Source organism: Gavialis gangeticus, unplaced genomic scaffold, assembly GCF_001723915.1.
Source record: "Gavialis gangeticus isolate Ggan-Ray unplaced genomic scaffold, GavGan_comp1, whole genome shotgun sequence".
In the NCBI taxonomy this organism is placed as follows: Eukaryota; Metazoa; Chordata; order Crocodylia; family Gavialidae; genus Gavialis; species Gavialis gangeticus.
In genome coordinates, this window is record NW_017729031.1 from 22,506,489 (window position 1) to 22,519,977 (window position 13,489).

A 13,489-nucleotide genomic window follows, 5' to 3' on the forward strand; every position below is an offset into this window, starting at 1 on the left:
GGCCACCAGGTTCGTCTGACAGGACCTGTCACTGATGAACCCGTGCTGGTTGCCCCTAAGCATGCAGTCCCCTGCTGGCCCCTCATGGATGTGTGCCAGAATAATTTTCTCGAACAGCTTGCCTAGGATTGAGGTAAGACTAACTAGCCTATAGTTTCCTGGGTCCTCCTTCCTCCCTTTTTTTGAAGATGGGAACCATGTTGGCCTTCTTCCAGTCCTCAGGCACCACTCCAGGCACCACGAGTGCTCGTAAAGCCGTGCCAGGGGTCCTGCAATGACCTCAGCCAATTCCTTTAGAACTCTAGGGTGGAGATCATCCGGACCGGCTGACGTGAATACGTCCAGCCCCTCTAGAAGCTCCCTTACTAATTCCTCGCTAATCCTTGGCCCAGGTGTGCCTCCCCTGGGGCCTGAGGGGGGCCCAGCAGGGACTTGGCATCTCCTGTTTTCAGGGAATCATTCTTTTCACATTTTGATCCCTTCAGAACAAATGAGTAGCATAAAGTGGCTGAAGTGCAAAATAAAATCAGTCCTAATAAATGTAGTATCATTCTGCAAGCTCTCTTCCACTAACTTCCTTAAAAACTGGGTACGCTGCTGCCTTGCAGGTTAAGCCTGTATGTCCTTACAGTTTTAGGATGCTTAGGCGTCGAAGTGTTGCATGGCATCAAATGATTAAACCATGCAAATCTTCAGAAATGGAAGGGTCTCTCTCTGGTATTAATCCTCCCCCTTTTCATGTGGTGTCCTTGAAATGCTGCTTTTCTCTGCAGGCAGCAAGTATTGTCACAACTTCTCTATGAGAACTATTCACCTTTTTAAATGTAGAAAACAGTCTTCATTGTACTCCAGCTAGAGGATAATCCCCTTTTTCTTCAGTTCCTCCATCCTCACTGGTACACTGATGATGATAAGTGAACTCTAGAGCAGTTACAATTTCACAAGTGCTTCCGTGGGTTGCAGAACGCTGGGTTTCTCAGATTCTGTGTGTTCAATTAGAATGACTTGAAGTGTCTCGGTGCTTTTAAATCTGACTTGTTAATGTCGCTACATTAATCCTAAATATTGTACTTTACTGTGTGAATTCTTATGGTTTCCTATTTAATGCCTTCCAATTTTTATTGCTGAGTGGTTTTTGGTAGCTTTCCCCAGTGCTGTCAGCCCTTAAACTTCTGCATTATGGACTACAGAACTAGAGGTGAGATGAATTTACTAAATTGAGAGAGACTGCAAAGCTATCTTATTCTACTCTGTTAAGAAATAAAAAATAAGTCTAAGGGGGGAAAATGAGCGATGGTTAACAATAGTGATGTAGAAACAATATTAGATGCTTTGATCTAGTGTATCTAGCGCACACAGCATCTCAAATACTATTTCATACAAAAATCAAATTGGTAACACTCTTGATACTTCTAGCTACGATAGAAGGTAATGGTACTGCAGATATGCATGCAAGAATACCACTTATATTTCCATAAGGAAATCTAAAACGAGGAATGCGTCTTTCTAAGCACAAGCCCTTTCCCCATCTCTCAAACCCGAATGGGTCTTTGAAAACGAGTGCTGAACATTGTAAATCTACAACCTACTCAGTAACTTTGTTTGCCAAATAATCAAGAATTTAATAGAAAAATATTAATTGCATAGTCTCTGCTATATAATCGAGTTCAGTGTAGCTATGTAGGAGTCAATGGCATTCAAACACCATCTTTTGATGAAGTAATCGGGCTGCTTCTGGGGCCTGTTTCAGCTGCTCTGGGCGTGCTTCAAATGTAAATGACTGCCAAATGGATTCTTTCTAAATTCCAGCCAATTAAAATACATTTAAAGTGCAGCTGGTGGAAAGCAAAAGACTTAAACTTGTGCAAGAAACTTTAGGGCAAGGAAACAGAACACCAAGGTTTGATGAGCAAGATTATTTAATACAGCCTTCTTGGAGAAGTGGAGAAATTAAACAAAGAGCTTTCCTAAGCTGCAGTCAGAAGCAAAGATGACACTTTTAGCACCACCTTAAAGGAGACAAAGCAGGGAGTGTGTTTGTTAGGGTGTCAGTTTTCTACCCTTGGCTCTTTAAACCATGTAGGTTTGGCAGCTTGCCCTCTGTGGTGCTGCATACAAATATTGACAGAACACAGTGGTATTTGTTAAACCCGTTCTTGGGAAGCGAATGATTAAAACTCTGAAGGAAGATCTGAGAACTTCAGACGCTTTCTTCTTCACTAGCGTTATAACACTGACAGAATGAAACAGAAAATACTGAGTTTGTAAAATGAACACACTGACCTTCCATTTCTGCTTTGCCTTGTAGGTAAGGACAGACTTTTGTTTGATATTTTACATTTTATAATGAAGAGTTTACATTTAGCAACACTGAAGGTGCTGTTAACACTTCTAATTTAGTCCTGTGATTTGTGAGGAAATTATGAGAGCCTGAGTAAATAGAGAGAAGATGTTACCCAGTAACTATGTACCAGCACCGGTAATTTTACCTTCTTTTTTCAGTGCTGTTACAGTGTCTGATTAAATGCATAAATTTTTGTGGACCTCTTCACGTTTTATATTCGGTTGTCTGGTGCTTTCCTGACACATTAAGATCACAGCTGCAGGCTGTCTAGCTGCATCTGTACAGAGATTTCAAAGTTTGCTGTATATACTGTACCTAAGAAGTTATTCTCTCTGCCATCTAGTTGAGGATTGTGATCCTGGTTTTCAAATGTTTCACAGGCTTTTTTTCCTTCACCTTTTCTTTAATGAGTTGTCTCAGATAAGAATATTCTTCTTCTCTCTTGCTATTTTAAAAGAAATAGCTGAAGAAAAGCATATATTATGTTGTTTAAATGCTCCCTTGAAAGCGGATATGATTTACACTTACTCATTTCTGATGTACTGTAAACTGAAATGTCTGCAGAACTTCACCAATAGTGTTGGTTTCTATCTATCATTTCATTTCAGCACTTTAAATTGCATGAAATTTCTGTCTGTTTCCCATTTCAGTACATGATGGCCAGTTCTTTTTTGGCTTCACTTTTTGTTAACTGTGAGCAAAGAATCTTGCACATTTCACAGTGCGGGATCATATTGCAACAGTAGGGATTCCGTTAAATGTGCCTTGTTAATCGTTAATGTGCAAGTAGCACTGAGTATAAGCCAAAATGAGACTTGAAGAAATGCTTCATGTGCCTATTGCCAAGATAAATGTTGGTCAGGCTACAACACAATATTTTTCAAGGTATTTTGCAACAAAATTTAACTTGATTTCATATTTCCTATGAAATTATTTTGCACGCAATAAAAAACAAGAACATTTAAGAAATATACACTAAAAACCTCATTGTTTAGGGCCTGATTTCTGCAAGCTTTATTTGCTTTGTCATTTGGGATGTCACTTTTCATGTGGCTGGTCATATTGGAGATACGGTTTGATCAAGTATTACTCCTTCTTAGTAACTGTTATGGAATTGGGCTCACAGAGTGTATTTATATTGCATTCTCCATATTTATTAGAGCATATGGACAGATGCAGAACTAAAGCCACAGAGATCTAGATTCTGCAAAAAACTGAGCATATGCATACGTGTCTACAAGATTGGGACAAAGTTTTTCTTAATGATTCAATGGAAGTCCAAAGCTGAAGTATAGATGAGCGTGCAGTGGTGGTAGGGAGTCAACACATCACAATGCCCTCCTCCACACGCTAATTAGCAGTGTAGCTGGAGCCAATAATACCATAACAAAAGCTGCTGTCTAGAAGTGCCTTGAGCTCTCCAGATGGAAAATGCTATATAAATTAGTGCTTATGTGCTAAGTTAAAAGCAATAGAGCAACTTTTCTAGAGGAGTTATGAGGGATAATACAAGAAGACAGTGAAACTGCTGTGTGGAAACCTCAAGAATGGGTTATTTGCTTTGATACCTGATTTGTTATTTTCTACACCCACTCCCACCATTTATTTTTATGCATGCACGCACACTTTCCCACTCTTGTTTTGTACTTCTCTGTAAGTTTCCCTTAGATACATATGGAATGCTTGATACTTCTCTTTGGGCCTCAGGTGCTGTGCAATCCTCCAGTTTTTCAAGAAGTACAAGAAGGGTTTAGAAAGTATATAGGCAAAGAGGTTGGAGGAATCCACTGCTAATTCTGGGTTCCCTGCTCCATAGCCTTTGGCCCTGGTAATAACAATGGAGATCAATGTGCTGATATACTATGCAAACACACAGTAAGTCAGTCCTGCCCTGAGGAGTTTGCAGTCCAAATTCATTCTGTTCTCAAAGAGTTTGTGCTGCAGTTTGGAAGGGAACTCATATTTTTGTTCTAAGAATAGCTAAATCTAGATCTTTCCAGCTGGGGTTTTGTCAAGCCAGTCCTGGAAGTCTTTACAAAGCCCTGGCTGGAATGATGTAGGTGGGGATGGTCCTGCTTTGAGCAGGAGGTTGGACTAGATGTGGCCTCCTGAGGTCCCTTCCAACCTTCATTTTCTGTGATTCAAAATCCCTGTTTTGGGTGCAGAGCACAAGTGATCATCAACTGTAGAGCTCTAACCTTTCTAATAGAAACAAAGGAGGGGAAGCAAAAGCAAGAGGCAGATGACTTGTTGAAGGAGTCACCCAGCTTTGGTATGACTACACTAAAAGTGTTTGCCTGAGTGAGGCCTGATCCTGCCATCCAAATGTTTATAACAGCAAACAGATGTGAACATACAGAGTGCATGCTCCCTTCTGTTACTCTGATACTCCATGCTGCCACTACTACTTCATACAGAGCCGGCCTTGGTGGTGGGCGACTACTCAGGGCATCATGGTCAGGGGAGTGCTATGTACACACACTCTCCCCCTGCCCTACCCCAGCCAATCCCCACCCCATGCAGGAGTGGTGGTCAGTCTAGCTTGCCCCCCACCTCCAGTCACTGCTCAGGAGGAGCTGGGTCAGGCATATGCAGGTGGGGTGGCACAATCTCCAGTTTGCCTGCCATGCTCCTGCCTAGCAGCAGTGGCCCTGAGCTCCTGCCCGCTTGCCTCTGCCTGCAGCAGCGCCAATGACTTGGGCAGAGTGGGGTGGGCAAAATACAAGTTTGCCCAGGGCCCCATTTTCCATAAGATCAGCTCCAACTTGTTTGGCAAGTCATGAAATCCCCGTGTGTCCGAACATGCTCTCCCTTCTCCTATTAAAAGACTACAGCAACATAGAATTGGCCAGTATGATGGGCAAAGTGCTGCTGTTGTACTGATTTCCTGCAAAGAAAAATGTTCTGTGGTTTCCATATGGGAGTATATTATGATTCTGATAATTATTTAGTATTCCACTACTAATAGTATTCATGGCTCTGTACAGGTCACAGGAAGAGAGACTGTACCCTGTGCTTACGGTTGTGGAATCGTGCTGCTTTTATGTCGTATGTCCTTTCAACAGCTAGTTTGAAGATAACACTGGTACGTTGGCTTAGCTGAAGGCAATGCCAAAACTTCCAAAGTAGGATTTCACCCTAAGGGGCAAGTCCTTTTCTACCTGTTAGACCTGTAGATAGCACTGGGGCATCTAAGTGAGACTGTATTTCACTCTGTTCAAGTCCCTAAAAGACCATTACTTTTGTAATGAGCCTTCATCTTGACTTTGACTAAGCCATAAAAAGTGGAAAGGAAAAGGAGGACCATTTGTTCATTTGTCAGGGGCTCGGGAAGTGTAATATAAGAGTGCATGTAAGTATGTGTCCCGGTTGTACTTGGCTAAGAGGAAGAATAAGATCCATCCCTAAGTGACTACTACTGTTGTTACTATATAGGATTACACTTGTTATAGAAGTGTATGTTTTTATTGCTAAATGTTCCTGGTCCAGATTTATGCTGATGACTACTGCAGGTGATTCACGTACTTACAGAATTAAGGACAGAAACAAATAAAACAGGATTACATTGAAGATTAACATCAAGGTATCTACCTGACAGTAAATTGGAAAATTTTAATAGGAAGTTTTTTTCTTACTTTACTTAATTCCAGATCTTTTAGAATTCTAGATATTCCCTACACCAGGAAACAAGATAGTGTTGATAGCTTGAATAGCTGCTGTTAAAGTAAAATGTTTTTAAGCATGAATAAGGTTTGGCTTCCATGCATATTATTTGGGGATAAAGATGAAAGTCTGTGATGTTTGTAACAGTGTTAACTTTTAGAACTATGGATTTATGGTAAAACTTGGGACCTAAATATCTAATCAAATATAGTTTCCCTCAAAGAAATTTTTCTGTCTATAGGTGTTCTTGATATATCCAAAGTTTTTCTTTTAGGTTGAACAGTTAGTTTGAAGAATATTTTTGAATCTCTCAGCCACAAAGTCAGACAAAGTTCTTTGGGTAAATCGGATATCTTTTATTAGACCAACTCAAATAGTTGGAATAAGTTCTTCTTTGTGAGCTTTCAGGTACAAACACCCTTAGGAAGAAGTTCTTCTTAAGGGTTTTTGTACCCAAAAGCTTGCAAAGAACTTTTTCCAACTATTTGAGTTGGTTTAATAAAAGATATTGGACTTACCCAAAGAACTTTGTCTGCCTATGTCCTTAGACCAACATGGCTACAACCAACACCCCTCAGCCACAAAGTGCCACTTTTCTCCATTTTTTTTTTTTCTTTTTGGTAGCTGCTTCAAATCCCACTGTATTTTTCCAAATTGTTATGCAGGGAATTTTTAAGCAAAATGCTTTGGCTAATGGCAGTTTGGTAAATATTGCTAAATACCAGTTGTTTAGGAACTCATCTAAAAATCAGCATCGAGGAGCATCAGTTATAAGCTCACAGGATGCCGGATTGAATGTCTATCTAACCTCTGATATTTTTAAAAGCAAAATCTTCTTGAAAGTCATTCCCCCAAGAATTTAGTAGACAAGGGTGACTGGCCAGATCAGTGATTATGGTTCTTCCACAGGGACTTGATTATGGTTCTTCCACAGAGAATGGATAAATCCTCCTGAAGCCTCAAGTCTAATAATTGCAGACTGAGAGCTTTATATACATGTGACCAGCTGTGAGAGCCAAAACAGAATGGAAATTGTGGTTATAAGTTGGGCAAGATAGCTCTTCATTTCACATCCAGAAGATGTGGCCTACTTTATCATGGCCTGCTTTTAGAAATGCAAACAACTTAAAGGCCAGTTCTGCTTTGAAAAATGGCTATATAGTATGACTGCTTACTCAAGACCTCAAATGCTATTGGGTCAGAACTGCTGACATACATAAATCTTTACAGTATTTTACTTACATTAGCATGGAAGAGCTAATACTAAGTGGAGTAAACGATATCCTTGTTCACATGTCATTTTAAATACTTCTTCATTTAAATACTCCTGCAGGCCAAAGTGTGCCCTTACTAGCACTCTGGAGACTCTGGTTTTCTGTGAAGTCGCAGATGTATAAATGAGGGCATGAATTGACCTCTTATCACTGGTGGCAGAAGAAATAAACAAATCTGCTTTGGCTTTCATATCACAGGGAGACTTCACAGTGCTGGGAGTTGGGAAAAATTCATTTTTTTTTGGCAACTAAGCTAATTGTGCGCTGACTTAGTGAGACATGAGGGTCTTGTGTATGCTATAACATTTTCAGATGAACTCTACACTTATAGTAAAGAAGTAAAACTTACCAGGAAAGTAGCAATCCTGCCTTTCTTGATACTGGCATACAGGAATAGATCTGGGGGGGTGGTGGTGGTGATGGTGGCGGCGGCAGGGGGGTTCAATGGTGCAGTCACACCTCTGTTAAACTTTGGGTGGACTAAAAATTAAAAACCAACTGCCTGGCAGTAGCAGTAGCATCTCTATTCTGGCAGCAGTGAGGGAATCGCTTGACTCCATGGCTCATTAGAACCTATCTGATTCCTTCTCATGCCTTCCTTACACAGGTGTTAATGACCCCTTTTCCTTTTATTTTTTTTTTAATTTTTTTTTTAATAGTCCACCAATTAAGTTAGCCTTTCTTCTGCAATTCTGCTGTCTGTTAGCTGCTCCTCTTAATGTAGCTCCTGCAGGCTGTTCTTAACTCCAGCGAACACCTCAATTTAGGCATGGAAACATTAACTCAAGTGAACATCCACTCAGGTGTGGAAATAACTTTCAGTGAAACAGTGTATGTATTGTCAAATTGCTCTAGAAGGCTGGATTTTGTTTTGAGAGATGTACATTTAATTCTAATGAGAACAGAACTGAATAAACAACAGCTCTGGATTAGTTTTGCCTAGTTTCTTGTGATATTATACGTTTATATATGATAGCAAATTAATGCACATTCCAATAAAGTTATATTTGTTTTTGCTTTAGTCTTGAACTGCATAATACACTTCCCAGCCCAGAGCATATTAGTAAAGCTTTTGGTCTCTTTTTTACATGGAGAAAAATGTGTGTTGTATTATGTGTAATGATACAATGCATCATCTGGACCCTCCTTTTCAAAATGTTAGAACTGTCCAAACTGATGTAAATCACTTTTATTGGTATAAACATGATTATTTTGATATGGAAATATTGTGTATGTGCATATAGAAAAAATATTTATCAACACAAAGTATCTTTTATACTGCATTTACCTTCTCTATATTAAGGCTTTTATGAATAAAATTCTCAGCAAAAATTCACATCCCTTGCCAACATAATTGTACTGAGAAAACTTTTAAGTATTCCTCACAGAACTGGAAACTGCCTTGCCACAGTGACTTAATACAGTCATTTTCAGAGAGGGCCACATTTTAGCACATTAACATGGTCTGTTATTGCATCCAGGCCTATTTACTATATCCAAGGAGATCCTTTGGTTCAGGGATCTTTGTTTTTCTGCGATTATCCAAATGCAACAAGGACATTTACTGATAATGTTGGGATTTTCTGTGTGCCAGTTTCAAGTTTAAAAACTAAAATCCAGAGGAGAGGAGGAAGCATTTAAGATGGCACGAGTGGTTATAAAAAGTAATGTAACTGTAGGAAAGGAAAATGTGGACTGAGTATCAGGAGAAACCTCATGATGGTAGGAATAATTAGACTGTGAAATGGTCTGTCAAGGAAAATGGTGGAAGACCCATTGCTCAAAATTAAATAGGACAAAGCACTAGGAAAAAACATATTGTAGGAAACTATTCTTAGTGGCTGAGTGGGTAGCTAGATGAGAATATACTGAACTTCTATGGTCAGATTCTGTAGATGGGTGTCGGTCTACAGGACAGAAATGTGACCATAAATAGGTAGCCAGGAACATCTCCATACTGAAGAGGGACTCCTTGCTGGTACAAGTTTATAGAGGCAGTTCCTTAGCAAACCTGCCTCTTTCCTATTGTGGGAGCAAGTTATGGAACTGGGGGAATATAGTGAATAATGCAAAGCTTCCTATAAAAAGCCTATCTTTTGTCTTTGTGGTAGGAACCACTAAACAGGGATGCAGAATTCTGTTGGAGTATGGGCTCAGAGATGGTGGTATGAAATAGAGCAGCCCCTAGCCTACCCAAATTGATGTGAATGGCCAGGGCTGATTCAGATTACTTTCACACTTAAGCAGCTATAATCAGTTCCCTGACATACTCTTCTCAGCAGTACTTCACCACAGGAGTAGATCTGACCTTTAATATATGTATCTTAAGTCCTATATAGATATTAATGATTTTAAATCCCTGTAATAACCTGGGGAATATATAGTACGTAATTTTGAGCAGGAGAGAGGGAGTGTGTGTGACCTGCCTGAAATTGCATAATAAGTTCATTACAAAATGGGAATGAGCCTTAAATGTTGTGGTCTTTTGTCTAAGCCTCAGAATCATTATCAAAAGTCTCCCCAAGCCCAAATGGCTCACCAAGCTAGCACAGTTAAGGCATGCCTGTTTCTTTCACAAGGGAGCTATGCAACCAAATACATCTGCCTTTTGCTGCCCAGTCTGAATGATCAGGTGCCCACTTGAAGCTCATCAACTGGAAACAGCTTTAGCATGAGTCCAGGGAAGACTGAAATGCAGATTTCTGGGCTGTTGTGAAACACTTAGCCACTTTGTCACCCTGAGCATCAGGCCTAAAATAAATTTGCTGACATCCTTTCCTTTTTAGGAAGCATTTTCTTCTAAGTAGAGAAGAGAGAAATTACCAATAAAGTAACATTTAATTTTCTAGGTAGGGTAATACTTGCAAACTTGCAGTAACTCTCATTGATAAATATGAGGGCATATTGATTAAATGAATTTGAAGGAGTTGGCATTCTGAGCACATAACTGTGGTGCATTAAATAGTATTCTTGCTTTAATGGCATTACCGTTTTTCACATTTGTGCTCTGCCCACAGGGCCATTGTCATTTTCCTGTCCAAAGCCAATGTATTACATATTTTTTTCCTTTTGGTGGTAGGAACCACTAAATGGGGATTCAGAATCATTTTGAAAAACGGTACTTCTGTGGTAACCCACACGAATGTTGTGTTTGTCACTTTGAGCGGAAGATTCTTTTGAGACAATCTCATCTGGTCATATTAGTGTGGGTTTTGTTTCCAGAGAGCTACGCTGTCCTGGCACAGACTCTTTATGAAAAAAAAAAAGTGGCTATAGCTGCATTGCCCCAAGGAAGGAACTACTTCCTGTTTTTTGCTTTCTCATGGTGTGAATCAATCCGCTGTTTCTTCTCCACCCTCCAAACCATGCTGGGCCAGTGGGACCAATGTTCATACCTAGTTCTCACTCACCTGTACTGGAGAGATGTGCCAGCTGTTGACCAGAAGTTGAGAGGACTATGTGAATAGTGTCATCTTGTAGGGACAGAAGCAGAAGGGCACTAAGATTCCACAAACTAGGCCATAAACTGACCCTTCGCAGGCAACAATGTATGGTTGTTTGTTGAAACCCCTTGTAACATGGGGATTGTGGTAGACCATAAGCCAAAAACGAGCCAATAGTGTGCTTTTGCTGGATTGCAAATCGACAGAAATGATTCTTCCACTCTGTTCAGTACTGTTGAGGCCTCACTTGGACCACTGTGTCCCAATTTGAACCCCACACTTCAAGAAGGATATGGGCAGATTGGAAGGAGTCCAATGGGGAGCAGCAACAAAAATGACTAGAGGTCTGGAAGGCATGACTTAACAAGGAAAGGCTGAAAGAACTAGGACTGTTTAGTCTGGACAAGAAAAGTCTGAGGAGGTGATTTCATAAGTCTTCAAATACCTGAAGATTATAAAAAGGATGGAGATTAACCTAACTGTGGCTGTAGAGGACAAAACTAGAAGGAATGGTCTCAAGCTGCAGCAGAGGTAATTTAGGCTGGAGATAAGAGGAACAGTCAGACTATGGGGTTAGTCAAACATTGGAACAGGCTACCTAGAAAGGTCTAAAATTTCCATCCTTAGAAACTTTCAAGAGCAGGTGAGATGGACACTTGGTCGGGAAGGTTTAGTTAGGGACGACTCTGCTTTGAGCAGTGGACTGGACAAGATGACAATGTGAGGTCCCTTCCAACCCTCCTTTTCTATGATCCTGTAATGCAAAATGTGATTTGCATTGCACTTCAACTTAATTTCTGCAACAATGCTCTTAAAATGTGAAACCATTATATGGCCTGCCAAAGGAGCAGTTGCATTTAAACTTGATTTAAATGGATGAATTTTGAAAGTTATTTTTTTTTTCTCATTAGTCACTGCTGAGCAGTAATGCACAGATAATCTTTTGCTTTTGCTGGTTTCTACAAACTATTCTATTGTTTATATGCAAACTATATACCGTGGCTTTTAAATAGCTTTTCTAGCTTTTAAAAGATTCCTGTAGAAATTATGTCTGTAAAAATACCAACAAGTCCTATGCAATGGATTTCATGGCTTTAAGAAAAGCTTAGAAATACTGCTGTAATCCTGTCTGGTCTCTCAAGCTTTGCAGCAGTGGCCTGGGTCAGTACTTGAACAGGAGATGCCAAGGCTTACCTAGGCTGCTGAATGTAAAAACTTTGGTGATTCAGGATGATGAATTCCTCCCCCTGAGCCAATGCTTCAGTCTGATTTTTGAGGGCTGTTTGTAAACTATGTATCGTAGAGTGCTGTATGATTCTCTGGTACAAAATGCACAATGTAAACATTAAGGTATGACTATTAATAGTAAAAAGTGAATGCATGTTTTATTAGCTTGAGCTCTTGGCCACAGGCCTATGAGAGCAGAAAACAGCAAGTCCCTTTGCACCATACTTAGTTGTCTCAGGAAAATAAAAGCAAGAGCCAAATATGAGTAATTTTGAAGCTAAGTATCTGTAAATGGCTTCTTTGTTCATTAAAAAGAGACAGGGGAAAAATATGAAAGCTACGTCTGGCAAACATTCCAGCTTTGTTGTGCAACACAAACGGAGGGCCTAGAGCACCCGTTTAAAAAAGGAGCTTATTAGAAAGCATCATTATTACAAGGCAGACCAGGTTCTTTGGGTACATTATTACAAGTGCGCACTATGATTTCTCCAGTGTTGATCTGATAGTCTTTCAGTTCGTTCTTTGATGCTTCCTATTAACTCCTTCCCTAGAGGTACTCTAGCATATGGAAAACTGACCCTTATCTCTATCTCCTGGGCTAGGGACAGAAATTACACACAAACCGGTACAAGTGATCATAACCTGATTCAAATCTAACACAACAGAAGTTGCTGCTTTCAAAATGGCCCAAACTGGCTTAAGATAAACCTGGATGGATTTACACTTCCCTTGAGGTGAAAACTGGATGCAAAGAAGGGCAACTTGAGACCCTCTGGGTCAAGATACAGGGAGAGTGCAGGGAAGGGGACTTGATCATAGGAGTCTATTACAGACCTCCGAACCAAGAGGAACAGCTTGAACAAGAATATTTTGGAGAACTGGCAAAGGCTGCATGCTCATGGAGTATGGTTGTCATGTGTAACTTCAACTACTCAGACATCTCATGGGATAGGCACTCAGGTAGATCCAATCGCTAACTTCCTCACTTGTGTTGAGGAGCTCTGTCTAACTTACAACAAGGAGTCCTTTTTTAAATACATAGGGGGTAAAAAGAAGGTTCCAGGTAACGTGGGGCCCCTGCAGGACAAGCTAGGAAATTTGGTCATCACACCAGATGACAAAGCTAACATATTTAATGATTTCTTTGCCTCCATTTTCCTGAGCAGGGACTGGAACAGCCCCCCTAAAACCCCAGGGGAGGTGCATCTAGGCCAGGTGTTAGTGAAGAACTAGTTAGGGAACTTCTGGAGGGACTGGATGTATTCAAATCAGCTGGTCCGGACGATCTCCACCCTCGAGTACTGAGGGAATTGGCTGAGGCCATTAAGGGACCCCTGGCATGGCTTTACGAGCACTTTGTGCTGCTCTGGTGTGGTGCCAGAGGACTGGAAGAGGGCCAATGTGGTTCCCATCTTCAAAAAGGGGAGGAAGGAGGACCTGGGAAACTATAGGCCAGTTAGTCTTACCTCAATCCTGGGCAAGCTTTTTGAGAGAATTATTCTGGCACATGTCCACGAGGGGCCAGCAGGGGAGATTAT

General features: G+C 40.5%; 1 protein-coding gene across 1 annotated transcript in view; it reads left to right on the forward strand.

The window, feature by feature from the left end:
* The first annotated feature begins 2,127 nt into the window (after positions 1-2,127).
* The window catches only part of NCKAP5 (NCK associated protein 5), a 962,935-nt gene continuing 951,573 nt past the window's right edge, over positions 2,128-13,489 (forward strand). The window contains exon 1 of the mRNA XM_019522509.1: positions 2,128-2,308. The gene's annotated coding sequence lies outside the window, so the exon portion shown is untranslated. The remainder of the gene's footprint in view (positions 2,309-13,489) is intronic.